This window comes from Schistocerca nitens, chromosome 7 (genome assembly GCF_023898315.1).
Source record: "Schistocerca nitens isolate TAMUIC-IGC-003100 chromosome 7, iqSchNite1.1, whole genome shotgun sequence".
NCBI lineage: Eukaryota > Metazoa > Arthropoda > Insecta > Orthoptera > Acrididae > Schistocerca > Schistocerca nitens.
In genome coordinates this window covers 600,081,241-600,099,267 of record NC_064620.1, presented here as the reverse complement: position 1 = coordinate 600,099,267, position 18,027 = coordinate 600,081,241, and positions in this window count along the sequence as shown.

The following is an 18,027-nucleotide window of genomic DNA, read 5'->3' as shown; positions in this document are numbered from 1 at the left end:
CTTTGAGCATCTCCTGGGAGGGCAGTATTCGATTCCGATGCACCACTGCAGGTTTTCTGCATCAATTGGACCTTTACATTGACAATGAAACACAGAAATTGTAATGGTATTGAATACAGAAGGCACAATGCCGACTTAAGTACAAGAGGACTGACTCTTCTCATTTTCTGTGCTTTGAGCAATTCCTGGGAGGGCAGTATTAGATGCCGATGCACCACTGCAGGTTTTATGCATCAATTGGACCTTTACATTGACGAAGTAACACAGAAATTGCATCGGAATTGAATACAAGAGGCACAATGCCGACTTAAGTACAAGAGGACTGACTCTTCTCACTTTCTGTGCTTTGAATAATTCCTGGGAGCGCAGTATTAGATGCCGATGCACCACTGCAGGTTTTCTGCATCAATTGGACCTTTACATTGACGATGAAACACAGAAATTGCATCGGAATTGAGTATAAAAGGCACAATGCCGACTTAAGAAAAAGATGAGTGACTTTTCTAATTGAGTGTGCTTTGAGCTTCTGCTGGGAGACCGTTATTAGATTCCGATACACCATTGCAGGCTTTTTTATCACTTGATCGTTTACATTGACGATGAAACACAGACATTGCATCGGGATTGAATACAAAGGGCACAATGCCACGTAAGTACAGGAAGAGTGCTCTTATAATTGTCTGTGCTTTGAGCTTCTCCTGGGAGGGCAGTATTCGATTCCGATGCACCACTGCAGGTTTTCTGCATCAATTGGACCTTTACATTGACGATGAAACACAGAAATTGCATCGGAATTGAGTATAAAAGGCACAATGCCGACTTAAGAAAAACAAGAGTGACTTTTCTAATTGTCTGTGCTTTGAGCTTCTCCTGGGAGACCGGTATCAGATTCCGATGCACCATTGCAGGCTATTTTATCACTTGATCGTTTACATTGACGATGAAACACAGAAATTGCATCGGGATTGAATACAAAGGGCACAATGCCACGTAAGTACAAGAAGAGTGCTCTTATAATTGTCTGTGCTTTGAGCATCTCCTGGGAGGGCAGTATTCGATTCCGATGCACCACTGCAGGTTTTCTGCATCAATTGGACCTTTACATTGACAATGAAACACAGAAATTGTATCGGTATTGAATACAGAAGGCACAATGCCGACTTAAGTACAAGAGGACCGACTCTTCTCATTTTCTGTGCTTTGAGCAATTCCTGGGAGGGCAGTATTAGATGCCGATGCACCACTGCAGGTTTTATGCATCAATTGGACCTTTACATTGACGATGAAACACAGAAATTGCATCGGAATTGAATACAAAAGGCACAATGCCGACTTAAGTACAAGAGGACTGACTCTTCTCATTTTCTGTGCTTTGAGCAATTCCTGGGAGGGCAGTATTAGATGCCGATGCACCACTGCAGGTTTTCTGCATCAATTGGACCTTTACATTGACGATGAAACACAGAAATTGCATCGGAATTGAATACAAAAGGCACAATGCAGACTTATGAAAAAGAAGAGTGACTTTTCTAATTGTCTGTGCTTTGAGCCTCTCCTGGGAGACCGGTATTAGATTCCCATGCACCATTGCAGGCTATTTTATCACTTGATCGTTTACATTGACGATGAAACACAGACATTGCATCGGGATTGAATACAAAGGGCACAATGCCACGTAAGTACAAGAAGAGTGCTCTTATAATTGTCTGTGCTTTGAGCTTCTCCTGGGAGGGCAGTATTCGATTCCGATGCACCACTGCAGGTTTTTTGCATCAATTGGACCTTTACATAGACGATGAAACACAGAAATTGCATCGGAATTGAATACAAAAGGCACAATGCCGACGTTAGTATAAGAAGTATGACTCTTCTCATTTTCTGTGCTTTGAGCTATTCCTGCGACAGCAATATTAGATGCTGATGCACCACTGCAGGTTTTGTGCATCAATTGGACCTTTACATTGACGAAGTAACACAGAAATTGCGTCGGAATTGAATACAAAAGGCACAATGCCGACTTAAGTACAAGAGGACTGACTCTTCTCACTTTCTGTGCTTTGAATAATTCCTGGGAGCGCAGTATTAGATGCCGATGCACCACTGCAGGTTTTCTGCATCAATTGCACCTTTACATTGACGATGAAACACAGAAATTGCATCGGAATTGAGTATAAAAGGCACAATGCCGACTTAAGAAAAAGAAGAGTGACTTTTCTAATTGAGTGTGCTTTGAGCTTCTGCTGGGAGACCGTTATTAGATTCCGATACACCATTGCAGGCTTTTTTATCACTTTATCGTTTACATTGACGATGAAACACAGACATTGCATCGGGATTGAATACGAAGGGCACAATGCCACGTAAGTACAGGAAGAGTGCTCTTATAATTGTCTGTGCTTTGAGCTTCTCCTGGGAGGGCAGTATTCGATTCCGATGCACCACTGCAGGTTTTCTGCATCAATTGGACCTTTACATTGACGATGAAACACAGAGATTGCATCGGAATTGAGTATAAAAGGCACAATGCCGACTTAAGAAAAAGAAGAGTGACTTTTCTAATTGTCTGTGCTTTGAGCTTCTTCTGGGAGACCGGTATTAGATTCCGATGCACCATTGCAGGCTATTTTATCACTTGATCGTTTACATTGACAATGAAACACAGAGATTGTATCGGGATTGAATACAAAGGGCACAATGCCACGTAAGTACAAGAAGAGTGCTCTTATAATTGTCTGTGCTTTGAGCTTCTCCTGGGAGGGCAGTATTAGATTCCGATGCACTACTGCAGGTTTTCTGCATCAATTGGACCTTTACATAGACGATGAAACACGGAAATTGCATCGGAATTGAATACAAAAGGCACAATGCCGACGTTATTATAAGATGAGTGACTCTTCTCATTGTCTGTGCTTTGAGCTATTCCTGCGAGAGCAATATTAGATGCTGATGCACCACTGCAGGTTTTGTGCATCAATTGGACCTTTACATTGACGATGTAACACAGAAATTGCATCGGAATTGAATACAAAAGGCACAATGCCGACTTAAGGAAAAGAAGAGTGACTTTTCTAATTGTCTGTGCTTTGAGCTTCTCCTGGGAGACCGGTATTAGATTCCGATGAACGATTGCAGACTATTTTATCACTTGATCGTTTACATTGACGATGAACACACAGATATTGCATCGGGATTGAATACAAAGGGCACAATGCCAAGTAAGTACAAGAAGAGTGCTCTTATAATTGTCTGTGCTTTGCGCTTTTCCTGGGAGGGCAGTATTCTATCCGATGAACCACTGCAGGTTTTCTGCATCAATTGGACCTTTACATTGACGATGAAACACAGAAATTGCATCGGAATTGAATACAAAAGGCACAATGCCGCTTTAAGTATAAGAAGAGTGACTCTTCTCATTTTCTGTCCTTTGAGCTATTCCTGGGAGAGCAGTATTCGATTCCGATGCACCACTGCAGGTTTTCTGCATCAATTGGAGCTTTACATTGACGATGAAACACAGAAATTGCATCGGAATTGCATACAAAAGGCACAATGCCGACTTAAGTACAAGAGGACTGACTCTTCTCATTTAATGTGCTTTGAGCAATTCCTGGGAGGGCAGTATTAGATGCCGATGCACCACTGCAAGTTTTCTGCATCAATTAGACCATTACATTGACGATGAAATACAGAAATTGCATCGGAATTGAATACAAAAGGCACAATGCCGACTTAAGTACAAGAGGACTGACTCTTCTCATTTTCTGTGCTTTGAGCAATTCCTGGGAGGGCAGTATTAGATGCCGATGTACCACTGCAGGTTTTCTCCATCAATTGGACGTTTACATTGACGATGAAACACAGAAATTGCATCGGGATTGAATACAAAGGGCACAATGCCACGTAAGTACAAGAAGAGTGCTCTTATAATTGTCTGTGCTTTGAGCTTCTCCTGGGAGGGCAGTATTCGATTCCGATGCACCACTGCAGGTTTTCTGCATCAATTGGAGCTTTACATTGACGATGAAACACAGAAATTGCATCGGAATTGAATACAAAAGGCACAATGCCAACTTAAGAAAAAGAAGAGTGACTTTTCTAATTGTCTGTGCTTTGAGCTTCTCCTGGGAGACCGGTATTAGATTCCGATGCACCATTGCAGGCTATTTTATCACTTGATCGTTTACATTGACGATGAAACACAGACATTGCATCGAGGATTGAATACAAAGGGCACAATGCCACGTAAGTACAAGAAGAGTGCTCTTATAATTGTCTGTGCTTTGAGCTTCTCCTGGGAGGGCAGTATTCGAGTCCGATGCACCACTGCAGGTTTTCTGCATCAATTGGACCTTTACATTGATGATGAAACACAGAAATGGCATCGGAATTGAGTATAAAAGGCACAATGCCGACTTAAGAAAAAGAAGAATGACTTTTCTAATTGTGTGTGCTTTGAGCTTCTGCTGGGAGACCGTTATTAGATTCCGATACACCATTGCAGGGTTTTTATCACTTGATCGTTTACATTGACGATGAAACACAGACATTGCATTGGGATAGAATACAAAGGGGACAATGCCACGTAAGTACAACAAAAGTGCTCTTAAAATTGTCTGTGCTTTGAGCGTCTCCTGGGAGGGCAGTATTCGATTCCGATGCACAACTGCAGGTTTTCTGCATCAATTGCACCTATCCATGGACGATGTAACACAGAAAATGCATCGGAATTGAATACAAAATGCCCATTGCCGACTTAAGAAAAAGAAGATTGACTTTTCTAATTGTCTGTGCGTTGGGCTTCTCCTGGGAGACCGGTATCAGATTTCGATGCACCATTGCAGGCTATTTTATCACTTGATCATTTACATTGACGATGAAACACAGAAATTGCATCGGGATTGAATACAAAGGGCACAATGCCACGTAAGTACAAGAAGAGTGCTCTTATAATTGTCTGTGCTTTGAGCATCTCCTGGGAGGGCAGTATTCGATTCCGATGCACAACTGCAGGTTTACTGCATCAATTGGACCTTTACATGGACGATGTAACACAGAAATTGCATCGGAATTGAATACAAAAGGAACAATGCCGACTTAAGAAAAAGAAGATTGACTTTTTTAATTGTCTGTGCTTTGAGCTTCTCCTGGGAGACCGGTATCAGATTCCGATGCACCATTGCAGGCTATTTTATCACTTGATCGTTTACATTGACGATGAAACACAGAAATTGCATCCGGATTGAATACAAAGGGCACAATGCCAAGTAAGTACAAGAAGAGTGCTCTTATAATTGTCTGTGCTTTGCGCTTCTCCTGGGAGGGCAGTATTCGATCCGATGCACCACTGCAGGTTTTCTGCATCAATTGGACCTTTACATTGACGATGAAACACAGAAATTTCATCGGAATTGAATACATAAGTCACAATGACGATTTAAGTATAAGAAGAGTGACTCTTCTCATTTTCTGTTCTTTGAGCTATTCCTGGGAGAGCAGTTTTCGATTCCGATGCACCACTGCAGGTTTTCTGCATCAATTGGACCTTTACATTGACAATGAAACACAGAAATTGTATCGGTATTGAATACAGAAGGCAGAATGCCGACTTAAGTACAAGAGGACTGACTTTTCTCATTTTCTGTGCTTTGAGCAATTCCTGGGAGGGCAGTATTAGATGCCGATGCACCACTGCAGGTTTTCTGCATCAATTGGACCATTACATTGACGATGAAACACAGAAATTGCATCGGAATTGAATACAAAAGGCACAATGCCGACTTAAGTACAAGAGGACTGACTCTTCTCATTTTCTGTGCTTTGAGCTATTCCTGGGAGGGCAGTATTAGATGCCGATGCACCACTGCAGGTTTTCTGCATCAATTGGACCTTTACATTGACGAGGTAACACAGAAATTGCGTCGGAATTGAATACAAAAGGCACAATGCCGACTTAAGTACAAGAGGACTGACCCTTCTCACTTTCTGTGCTCTGAGCAATTCCTGGGAGCGCAGTATTAGATGCCGATGCACCACTGCAGGTTTTCTGCATCAATTGGACCTTTACATTGACGATGAAACACAGAAATTGCATCGGAATTGAGTATAAAAGGCACAATGCCGACTTAAGAAAAAGAAGAGTGACTTTTCTAATTGAGTGTGCTTTGAGCTTCTGCTGGGAGACCGTTATTAGATTCCGATGCACCATTGCAGGCTATTTTATCACTTGATCGTTTACATTGACGATGAAACACAGACATTGCATCGGGATTGAATACAAAGGGCACAATGCCACGTAAGTACACGAAGAGTGCTCTTATAATTGTCTGTGCTTTGAGCTTCTCCTGGGAGGGCAGTATTCGATTCCGATGCACCACTGCAGGTTTTCTGCATCAATTGGACCTTTACATTGACGATGAAACACAGAAATTGCATCGGAATTGAATACAAAAGGCACAATGCCGGCTTAAGGAAAAGAAGAGTGACTTTTCTAATTGTCTGTGCTTTGAGCTTCTCCTGGAGACCGGTATTAGATTCCGATGAACGATTGCAGACTATTTTATCACTTGATCGTTTACATTGACGATGAACACACAGACATTGCATCGGGATTGAATACAATGGGCACAATGCCACGTAAGTACAAGAAGAGTGCTCTTATAATTGTCTGTGTTTTGCGCTTCTCCTGGGAGGGCATTATTCGATTCCGATGCACCACTGCAGGTTTTCTGCATCAATTGGACGTTTACATAGACGATGAAACACAGAAATTGCATCGGAATTGAATACAAAAGGCACAATGCCGACGTTAGTATAAGAAGAGTGACTCTTCTCATTTTCTGTGCTTTGAGCTACTCCTGCGAGAGCAATATTAGATGCTGATGCACCACTGCAGGTTTTGTGCATCAATTGGACCTTTACATTGACGAGGTAACACAGAAATTGCATCAGAATTGAATACAAAAGGCACAATGGCGACTTAAGTACAAGAGGACTGACTCTTCTCACTTTCTGTGCTTTGAGCAATTCCTGGGAGGTCAGTATTAGATGCCGATGCACCACTGCAGGTTTTCTGCATCAATTGGACCTTTACATTGACGATGAAACACAGAAATTGCATCAGAATTGAATACAAAAGGCACAATGCCGACTTAAGTACAAGAGGACTGACTCTTCTCATTTTCTGTGCTTTGAGCAATTCCTGGGAGGGCAGTATTAGATGCCGATGCACCACTGCAGGTTTTCTGCATCAATTGGACCTTTACATTGACGATGTAACACAGAAATTGCATCGGAATTGAATACAAAAGGCACAATGCAGACTTATGAAAAAGAAGAGTGACTTTTCTAATTGTCTGTGCTTTGAGCCTCTCCTGGGAGACCGGTATTAGATTCCGATGCACCATTGCAGGCTATTTTATCACTTGATCGTTTACATTGACGATGAAACACAGACATTGCATCGGGATTGAATACAAAGGGCACAATGCCACGTAAGTACAAGAAGAGTGCTCTTATAATTGTCTGTGCTTTGAGCTTCTCCTGGGAGGGCAGTATTCGATTCCGATGCACCACTGCAGGTTTTCTGCATCAATTGGACCTTTACATAGACGAAGAAACACAGAAATTGCATCGGAATTGAATACAAAAGGCACAATGCCGACGTTAGTATAAGAAGAGTGACTCTTCTCATTTTCTGTGCTTTGAGCTATTCCTGCGACAGCAATATTAGATGCTGATGCACCACTGCAGGTTTTGTGCATCAATTGGACCTTTACATTGACGAGGTAACACAGAAATTCCGTCGGAATTGAATACAAAAGGCACAATGCCGACTTAAGTACAAGAGGACTGACTCTTCTCACTTTCTGTGCTCTGAGCAATTCCTGGGAGCGCAGTATTAGATGCCGATGCACCACTGCAGGTTTTCTGCATCAATTGGACCTTTACATTGACGATGAAACACAGAAATTGCATCGGAATTGAGTATAAAAGGCACAATGCCGACTTAAGAAAAAGAAGAGTGACTTTTCTAAGTGAGTGTGCTTTGAGCTTCTGCTGGGAGACCGTTTTTAGATTCCGATACACCATTGCAGGCTTTTTTATCACTTGATCGTTTACATTGACGATGAAACACAGACATTGCATCGGGATTGAATACAAAGGGCACAATGCCACGTAAGTACAGGAAGAGTGCTCTTATAATTGTCTGTGCTTTGAGCTTCTCCTGGGAGGGCAGTATTCGATTCCGATGCACCACTGCAGGTTTTCTGCATCAATTGGACCTTTACATTGACGATGAAACACAGAAATTGCATCGGAATTGAGTATAAAAGGCACAATGCCGACTTAAGAAAAAGAAGAGTGACTTTTCTAATTGTCTGTGCTTTGATCTTCTCCTGGGAGACCGGTATTAGATTCCGATGCACCATTGCAGGCTATTTTATCACTTGATCGTTTACATTGACGATGAAACACAGACATTGCATCGGGATTGAATACAAAGGGCACAATGCCACGTAAGTACACGAAGAGTGGTCTTATAATTGTCTGTGCTTTGAGCTTCTCCTGGGAGGGCAGTATTCGATTCCGATGCACTACTGCAGGTTTTCTGCATCAATTGGACCTTTACATAGACGATGAAACACAGAAATTGCATCGGAATTGAATACAAAAGGCACAATGCCGACGTTAGTATAAGAAGAGTGACTCTTCTCATTTTCTGTGCTTTGAGCTATTCCTGCGAGAGCAATATTAGATGCTGATGCACCACTGCCGGTTTTGTGCAGCAATTGGACCTTTACATTGACGAGGTAACACAGAAATTCCGTCGGAATTGAATACAAAAGGCACAATGCCGACTTAAGTACAAGAGGACTGACTCTTCTCACTTTCTGTGCTCTGAGCAATTCCTGGGAGCGCAGTATTAGATGCCGATGCACCACTGCAGGTTTTCTGCATCAATTGGACCTTTACATTGACGATGAAACACAGAAATTGCATCGGAATTGAGTATAAAAGGCACAATGCCGACTTAAGAAAAAGAAGAGTGACTTTTCTAAGTGAGTGTGCTTTGAGCTTCTGCTGGGAGACCGTTATTAGATTCCGATACACCATTGCAGGCTTTTTTATCACTTGATCGTTTACATTGACGATGAAACACAGACATTGCATCGGGATTGAATACAAAGGGCACAATGCCACGTAAGTACAGGAAGAGTGCTCTTATAATTGTCTGTGCTTTGAGCTTCTCCTGGGAGGGCAGTATTCGATTCCGATGCACCACTGCAGGTTTTCTGCATCAATTGGACCTTTACATTGACGATGAAACACAGAAATTGCATCGGAATTGAGTATAAAAGGCACAATGCCGACTTAAGAAAAAGAAGAGTGACTTTTCTAATTGTCTGTGCTTTGATCTTCTCCTGGGAGACCGGTATTAGATTCCGATGCACCATTGCAGGCTATTTTATCACTTGATCGTTTACATTGACGATGAAACACAGACATTGCATCGGGATTGAATACAAAGGGCACAATGCCACGTAAGTACACGAAGAGTGGTCTTATAATTGTCTGTGCTTTGAGCTTCTCCTGGGAGGGCAGTATTCGATTCCGATGCACTACTGCAGGTTTTCTGCATCAATTGGACCTTTACATAGACGATGAAACACAGAAATTGCATCGGAATTGAATACAAAAGGCACAATGCCGACGTTAGTATAAGAAGAGTGACTCTTCTCATTTTCTGTGCTTTGAGCTATTCCTGCGAGAGCAATATTAGATGCTGATGCACCACTGCCGGTTTTGTGCAGCAATTGGACCTTTACATTGACGATGTAACACAGAAATTGCATCGGAATTGAATACAAAAGGCACAATGCCGACTTAAGGAAAAGAAGAGTGACTTTTCTAATTGTCTGTGCTTTGAGCTTCTCCTGGGAGACCGGTATTAGATTCCGATGAACGATTGCAGGCTATTTTATCACTTGATCGTTTACATTGACGATGAACACACAGATATTGCATCGGGATTGAATACAAAGGGCACAATGCCAAGTAAGTACAAGAAGAGTGCTCTTATAATTGTCTGTGCTTTGCGCTTCTCCTGGGAGGGCAGTATTCGATCCGATGCACCACTGCAGGTTTTCTGCATCAATTGGACCTTTACATTGACGATGAAACACAGAAATTGCATCGGAATTGAATACAAAAGGCACAATGCCGATTTAAGTATAAGAAGAGTAACTCTTCTCATTTTCTGTGCTTTGAGCTATTCCTGGGAGAGCAGTATTCGATTCCGATGCACCACTGCAGGTTTTCTGCATCAATTGGACCTTTACATTGACGATGAAACACAGAAATTGCATCGGAATTGCATACAAAAGCCACAATGCCGACTTAAGTACAAGAGGACTGACTCTTCTCATTTTCTGTGCTTTGAGCAATTCCTGGGAGGGCAGTATTAGATGCCGATGCACCACTGCAGGTTTTCTGCATCAATTGGACCTTTACATTGACGATGAAACACAGAAATTGCATCGGGATTGAATACAAAGGGCACAATGCCACGTAAGTACAAGAAGAGTGCTCTTATAATTGTCTGTGCTTTGAGCTTCTCCTGGGAGGGCAGTATTCGATTCCGATGCACCACTGCAGGTTTTCTGCATCAATTGGAGCTTTACATTGACGATGAAACACAGAAATTGCATCGGAATTGAATACAAAAGGCACAATGCCGAGTAAGTACAAGAAGAGTGCTCTTATAATTGTCTGTGCTTTGAGCTTCTCCTGGGAGACCGGTACTAGATTCCGATGCACCATTGCAGGGTATTTTATCACTTGATCGTTTACATTGACGATGAAACACAGACATTGCATCGAGGATTGAATACAAAGGGCACAATGCCACGTAAGTACAAGAAGAGTGCTCTTATAATTGTCTGTGCTTTGAGCTTCTCCTGGGAGGGCAGTATTCGAGTCCGATGCACCACTGCAGGTTTTCTGCATCAATTGGACCTTTACATTGATGATGAAACACAGAAATGGCATCGGAATTGAGTATAAAATGCACAATGCCGACTTAAGAAAAAGAAGAATGACTTTTCTAATTGTGTGTGCTTTGAGCTTCTGCTGGGAGACCATTATTAGATTCCGATACACCATTGCTGGCTTTTTTATCACTTGATCGTTTACATTGACGATGAAACACAGACATTGCATCGGGATAGAGTACAAAGGGCACAATGCCACGTAAGTACAAGAAGAGTGCTCTTATAATTGTCTGTGCTTTGCGCTTCTCCTGGGAGGGCAGTATTCGATCCGATGCACCACTGCAGGTTTTCTGCATCAATTGGACCTTTACATTGACAATGAAACACAGAAATTGTATCGGTATTGAATACAGAAGGCAGAATGCCGACTTAAGTACAAGAGGACTGACTTTTCTCATTTTCTGTGCTTTGAGCAATTCCTGGGAGGGCAGTATTAGATGCCGATGCACCACTGCAGGTTTTCTGCATCAATTGGACCATTACATTGACGATGAAACACAGAAATTGCATCGGAATTGAATACAAAAGGCACAATGCCGACTTAAGTACAAGAGGACTGACTCTTCTCATTTTCTGTGCTTTGAGCTATTCCTGGGAGGGCAGTATTAGATGCCGATGCACCACTGCAGGTTTTCTGCATCAATTGGACCTTTACATTGACGATGAAACACAGAAATTGCATCGGAATTGAATACAAAAGGCACAATGCAGACTTATGAAAAAGAAGAGTGACTTTTCTAATTGTCTGTGCTTTGAGCCTCTCCTGGGAGACCGGTATTAGATTCCGATGCACCATTGCAGGCTATTTTATCACTTGATCGTTTACATTGACCATGAAACACAGACATTGCATCGGGATTGAATACAAAGGGCACAATGCCACGTAAGTACAAGAAGAGTGCTCTTATAATTGTCTGTGCTTTGAGCTTCTCCTGGGAGGGCAGTATTCGATTCCGATGCACCACTGCAGGTTTTCTGCATCAATTGGAGCTTTACATTGACGATGAAACACAGAAATTGCATCGGAATTGAATACAAAAGGCACAATGCCAACTTAAGAAAAAGAAGAGTGACTTTTCTAATTGTCTGTGCTTTGAGCTTCTCCTGGGAGACCGGTATTAGATTCCGATGCACCATTGCAGGCTATTTTATCACTTGATCGTTTACATTGACGATGAAACACAGACATTGCATCGAGGATTGATTACAAAGGGCACAATGCCACGTAAGTACAAGAAGAGTGCTCTTATAATTGTCTGTGGTTTGAGCTTCTCCTGGGAGGGCAGTATTCGATTCCGATGCACCACTGCAGGTTTTCTGCATCAATTGGACCTTTACATTGACGATGAAACACAGAAATTGCATCGGAATTGAATACAAAAGGCACAATGCCGACTTAAGGAAAAGAAGAGTGACTTTTCTAATTGTCTGTGCTTTGAGCTTCTCTTGGAGACCGGTATTAGATTCCGATGAACGATTGCAGACTATTTTATCACTTGATCGTTTACATTGACGATGAACACACAGACATTGCATCAGGGTTGAATACAATGGGCACAATGCCACGTAAGTACAAGAAGAGTGCTCTTATAATTGTCTGTGTTTTGCGCTTCTCCTGGGAGGGCATTATTCGAATCCGATGCACCACTGCAGGTTTTCTGCATCAATTAAACGTTTACATAGACGATGAAACACAGAAATTGCATCGGAATTGAATACAAAAGGCACAATGCCGACGTTAGTATAAGAAGAGTGACTCTTCTCATTTTCTGTGCTTTGAGCTATTCCTGCGAGAGCAATATTAGATGCTGATGCACCACTGCAGGTTTTGTGCATCAATTGGACCTTTACATTGACGAGGTAACACAGAAATTGCATCAGAATTGAATACAAAAGGCACAATGGCGACTTAAGTACAAGAGGACTGACTCTTCTCACTTTCTGTGCTTTGAGCAATTCCTGGGAGCGCAGTATTAGATGCCGATGCACAACTGCAGGTTTTCTGCATCAATTGGACCTTTACATTGACGATGAAACACTGAAATTGCATGGGAATTGAGTATTAAAGGCACAATGCCGACTTAAGAAAAAGAAGATTGACTTTTCTAATTGTCTGTGCTTTGAGCTTCTCCTGGGAGACCGGTATTAGTTTCCGATGAACGATTGCAGACTATTTTATCACTTGATCGTTTACATTGACGATGAACACACAGACATTGCATCGGGTTTGAATACAAAGGGCACAATGCCAAGTAAGTTCAAGAAGAGTGCTCTTATAATTGTCTGTGCTTTGCGCCTCTCCTGGGAGGGCAGTATTCGATTCCGATGCACCACTGCAGGATTCTGCATCAATTGGACCTTTACATAGACGATGAAACACAGAAATTGCATCGGAATTGAATACAAAAGGCACAATGCCGACGTTAGTATAAGAAGAGTGAGTCTTCTCATTTTCTTCGCTTTGAGCTATTCCAGGGAGAGCAGTATTCGATTCCGATGCACCACTGCAGGTTTTCTGCATCAATTGGACCTTTACATTGACGATGAAACACAGAAATTGCATCGGAATTGAATACAAAAGGCACAATGCCAACTTAAGAAAAAGAAAAGTGACTTTTGTAATGGTCGGTGCTTTGAGCTTCTCCTGGGAGACCGGTATTAGATTCCGAAGCACCATTGCAGGCTATTTTATCACTTGATCGTTTACATTGACGATGAATCACAGACATTGCATCGGGATTGAATACAAAGGGCACAATGCCACGTAAGAACAAGAAGAGTGCTCTTATAATTGTCTGTGCTTTGAGCTTCTCCTGGGAGGGCAGTATTCGATTCCGATGCACCACTGCAGGTTTTCTGCATCAATTGGAGCTTTACATTGACGTTGAAACACAGAAATTGCATCGGAATTGAATACAAAAGGCACAATGCCGACATAAGAAAAAGAAGAGTGACTCTTCTAATTGTCTGTGCTTTGAGCTTCTCCTGGGAGACCGGTATTAGATTCCGATGCACCATTGCAGGCTATTTTATCACTTGATCGTTTACATTTACGATGAAACACAGACATTGCATCGGGATTGAATACAAAGGGCACAATGCCACGTAAGTACAAGAAGAGTGCTCTTATAATTGTCTGTGCTTTGAGCTTCTCCTGGGAGGGCAGTATTCGATTCCGATGCACCCCTGCAGGTTTTCTGCATCAATTGGACCTTTACATTGACGATGAAACACAGACATTGCATCGGGATTGAATACAAAGGGCACAATGCCACGTAAGTACAAGAAGAGTGCTCTTATAATTGTCTGTGCTTTGAGCTTCTCCTGGGAGGGCAGTATTCGATTCCGATGCACCCCTGCAGGTTTTCTGCATCAATTGGACCTTTACATTGACGATGAAACACAGAAATTGCATCGGAATTGAGTATAAATGGCACAATGCCGACTTAAGAAAAAGAAGAGTGACTTTTCTAATTTTCTGTACTTTGAGCTTCTCCTGGAGACCGGTATTAGATTCCGATGAACGATTGCAGACTATTTTATCACTTGATCGTTTACATTGACGATGAACACACAGACATTGCATCGGGATTGAATACAAAGGGCACAATGCCAAGTAAGTACAAGAAGAGTGCTCTTATAATTGTCTGTGTTTTGCGCTTCTCCTGGGAGGGCAGTATTCGATTCCGATGCACCACTGCAGGTTTTCTGCATCAATTAGACCTTTACATAGACGATGAAACACAGAAATTGCATCGGAATTGAATACAAAAGGCACAATGCCGACGTTGGTATAAGAAGAGTGACTCTTCTCATTTTCTGTGCTTTGAGCTATTCCTGCGACAGCAATATTAGATGCTGATGCACCACTACAGGTTTTGTTCATCAATTGGGCCTTTACATAGACGATGAATCACAGAAATTGCATCGGAATTGAATACAAAAGGCACAATGCCGACGTTAGTATTTGAAGAGTGACTCTTCTCATTTTCTGTGCTTTGAGCTATTCCAGGGAGAGCAGTATTCGATTCCGATGCACCACTGCAGGTTTTCTGCATCAATTGGACCTTTACATTGACGATGAAACACAGAAATTGCATCGGAATTGAATACAAAAGGCACAATGCCAACTTAAGAAAAAGAAAAGTGACTTTTGTAATGGTCTGTGCTTTGAGCTTCTCCTGGGAGACCGGTATTAGATTCCGATGCACCATTGCAGGCTATTTTATCACTTGATCGTTTACATTGACGATGAAACACAGACATTGCATCGGGATTGAATACAAAGGGCACAATGCCACGTAAGAACAAGAAGAGTGCTCTTATAATTGTCTGTGCTTTGAGCTTCTCCTGGGAGGGCAGTATTCGATTCCGATGCACCACTGCAGGTTTTCTGCATCAATTGGAGCTTTACATTGACGATGAAACACTGAAATTGCATCGGAATTGAATACAAAAGGCACAATGCCGACTTAAGGAAAAGAAGAGTGACTCTTCTAATTGTCTGTGCTTTGAGCTTCTCCTGGGAGACCGGTATTAGATTCCGATGCACCATTGCAGGCTATTTTATCACTTGATCGTTTACATTTACGATGAAACACAGACATCGCATCGGGATTGAATACAAAGGGCACAATGCCACGTAAGTACAAGAAGAGTGCTCTTATAATTGTCTGTGCTTTGAGCTTCTCCTGGGAGGGCAGTATTCGATTCCGATGCACCACTGCAGGTTTTCTGCATCAATTGGACCTTTACATAGACGATGAAACACAGAAATTGCATCGGAATTGAATACAAAATGCACAATGCCGACGTTAGTATAAGAAGAGTGACTCTTCCACATTTTCTGTGCTTTGAGCTATTCCTGCGAGAGCAATATTAGATGCTGATGCACCACTGCAGGTTTTGTGCATCAATTGGACCTTTACATTGACGATGTAACACAGAAATTGCATCGGAATTGAATACAAAAGGCACAATGCCGACTTAAGGAAAAGAAGAGTGACTCTTCTCATTTTCTCTGCTTTGAGCTATTCCTGGGAGAGCAGTATTAGATTCCGATGCACCACTGCAGGTTTTCTGCACCAATTGGACCTTTACATTGACGATGAATCACAGAAATTGCATCGGAATTGAATGCAAAAGCACAATGCCGACTTAAGAAAAAGAAGAGTGATTTTTCTAATTGTCTGTGCTTTGAGCTTCTCCTGGGAGACCGGTATTAGATTCCGATGAAAGATTGCAGAGTATTTTCTCACTTGATCGTTTACATTGACGATGAACACACAGACATAGCATCGGGATTGAATACAATGGGCACAATACCAAGTAAGTACAAGAAGAGTGCTCTTATAATTGTCTGTGCTTTGCGCTTCTCCTGGGAGGGCAGTATTCGATTCCGATGCACCACTGCAGGTTTTCTGCATCAATTGGACCTTTACATTGACGATGAAACACAGAAATTGCATCGGAATCGAATACAAAAGGCACAATGCCGTTTTAAGTATAAGAAGAGTGACTCTTCTCATTTTCTGTGCTTTGAGCTATTCCTGGGAGAGCAGTATTAGATTCCGATGCACCACTGCAGGTTTTCTGCACCAATTGGACCTTTACATTGACGATGAAACACAGAAATTGCATCGGTATTGAATACAGAAGGCACAATGCCGACTTAAGTACAAGAGGACTGACTCTTCCCATTTTCTGTGCTTTGAGCAATTCCTGGGAGGGCAGTATTAGATGCCGATGCACCACTGCAGGTTTTCTGCATGAATGGGACCATTACATTGACGATGAAACACAGAAATTGCATCGGAATTGAATACAAAAGGCACAATGCCGACTTAAGAAAAAGAAGAGTGACTTTTGTAATTGTCTGTGCTTTGAGCTTCTCCTGGGAGACCGGTATTAGATTCCGATGCACCATTGCAGGCTATTTTATCACTTGATCGTTTACATTGACGATGAAACACAGACATTGCATCGGGATTGAATACAAAAGGCACAATGCCGTTTTAAGTATAAGAAGAGTGACTCTTCTCATTTTCTGTGCTTTGAGCTATTCATGGGAGAGCAGTATTAGATTCCGATGCACCACTGCAGGTTTTCTGCATCAATTGGACTTTTACATTGACGATGAAACACAGAAATTGCATCGGTATTGAATACAGAAGGCACAATGACGACTTAAGTACAAGAGGACTGACTCTTCTCATTTTCTGTGCTTTGAGCAATTCCTGGGATGGCAGTATTAGATGCCGATGCACCACTGCAGGTTTTCTGCATCAATTGGACCATTACATTGACGATGAAACACAGAAATTGCATCGGAACTGAATACAAAAGGCACAATGCCGACTTAAGAAAAAGAAGAGTGACTTTTGTAATTGTCTGTGCTTTGAGCTTCTGCTGGGAGACCGTTATTAGATTCCGATACACCATTGCAGGCTTTTTTATCACTTGATCGTTTACATTGACGATGAAACACAGACATTGCATCGGGATTGAATACAAAGGGCACAATGCCACGTAAGTACAAGAAAAGTGCTCTTATAATTGTCTGTGCTTTGAGCATCTCCTGGGAGAGCAGTATTCGATTCCGATGCACAACTGCAGGTTTTCTGCATCAATTGGACCTATCCATGGACGATGTAACACAGTAATTGCATCGGAATTGAATACAAAAGGCCCAATGCCGACTTAAGAAAATGAAGATTAACTTTTCTAATTGTCTGTGCTTTGAGCTTCTCCTGGGAGACCGGTATTAGATTCCGATGCACCATTGCAGGCTATTTTATCACTTGATCGTTTACATTGACGATGAAACGCAGAAATTGCATCGGGATTGAATACAAAGGGCACAATGCCACGTAAGTACAAGAAGAGTGCTCTTATAATTGTCTGTGCTTTGAGCTTCTCCTGGGAGGGCAGTATTCGATTCCGATGCACCACTGCAGGTTTTCTGCATCAATTAGAC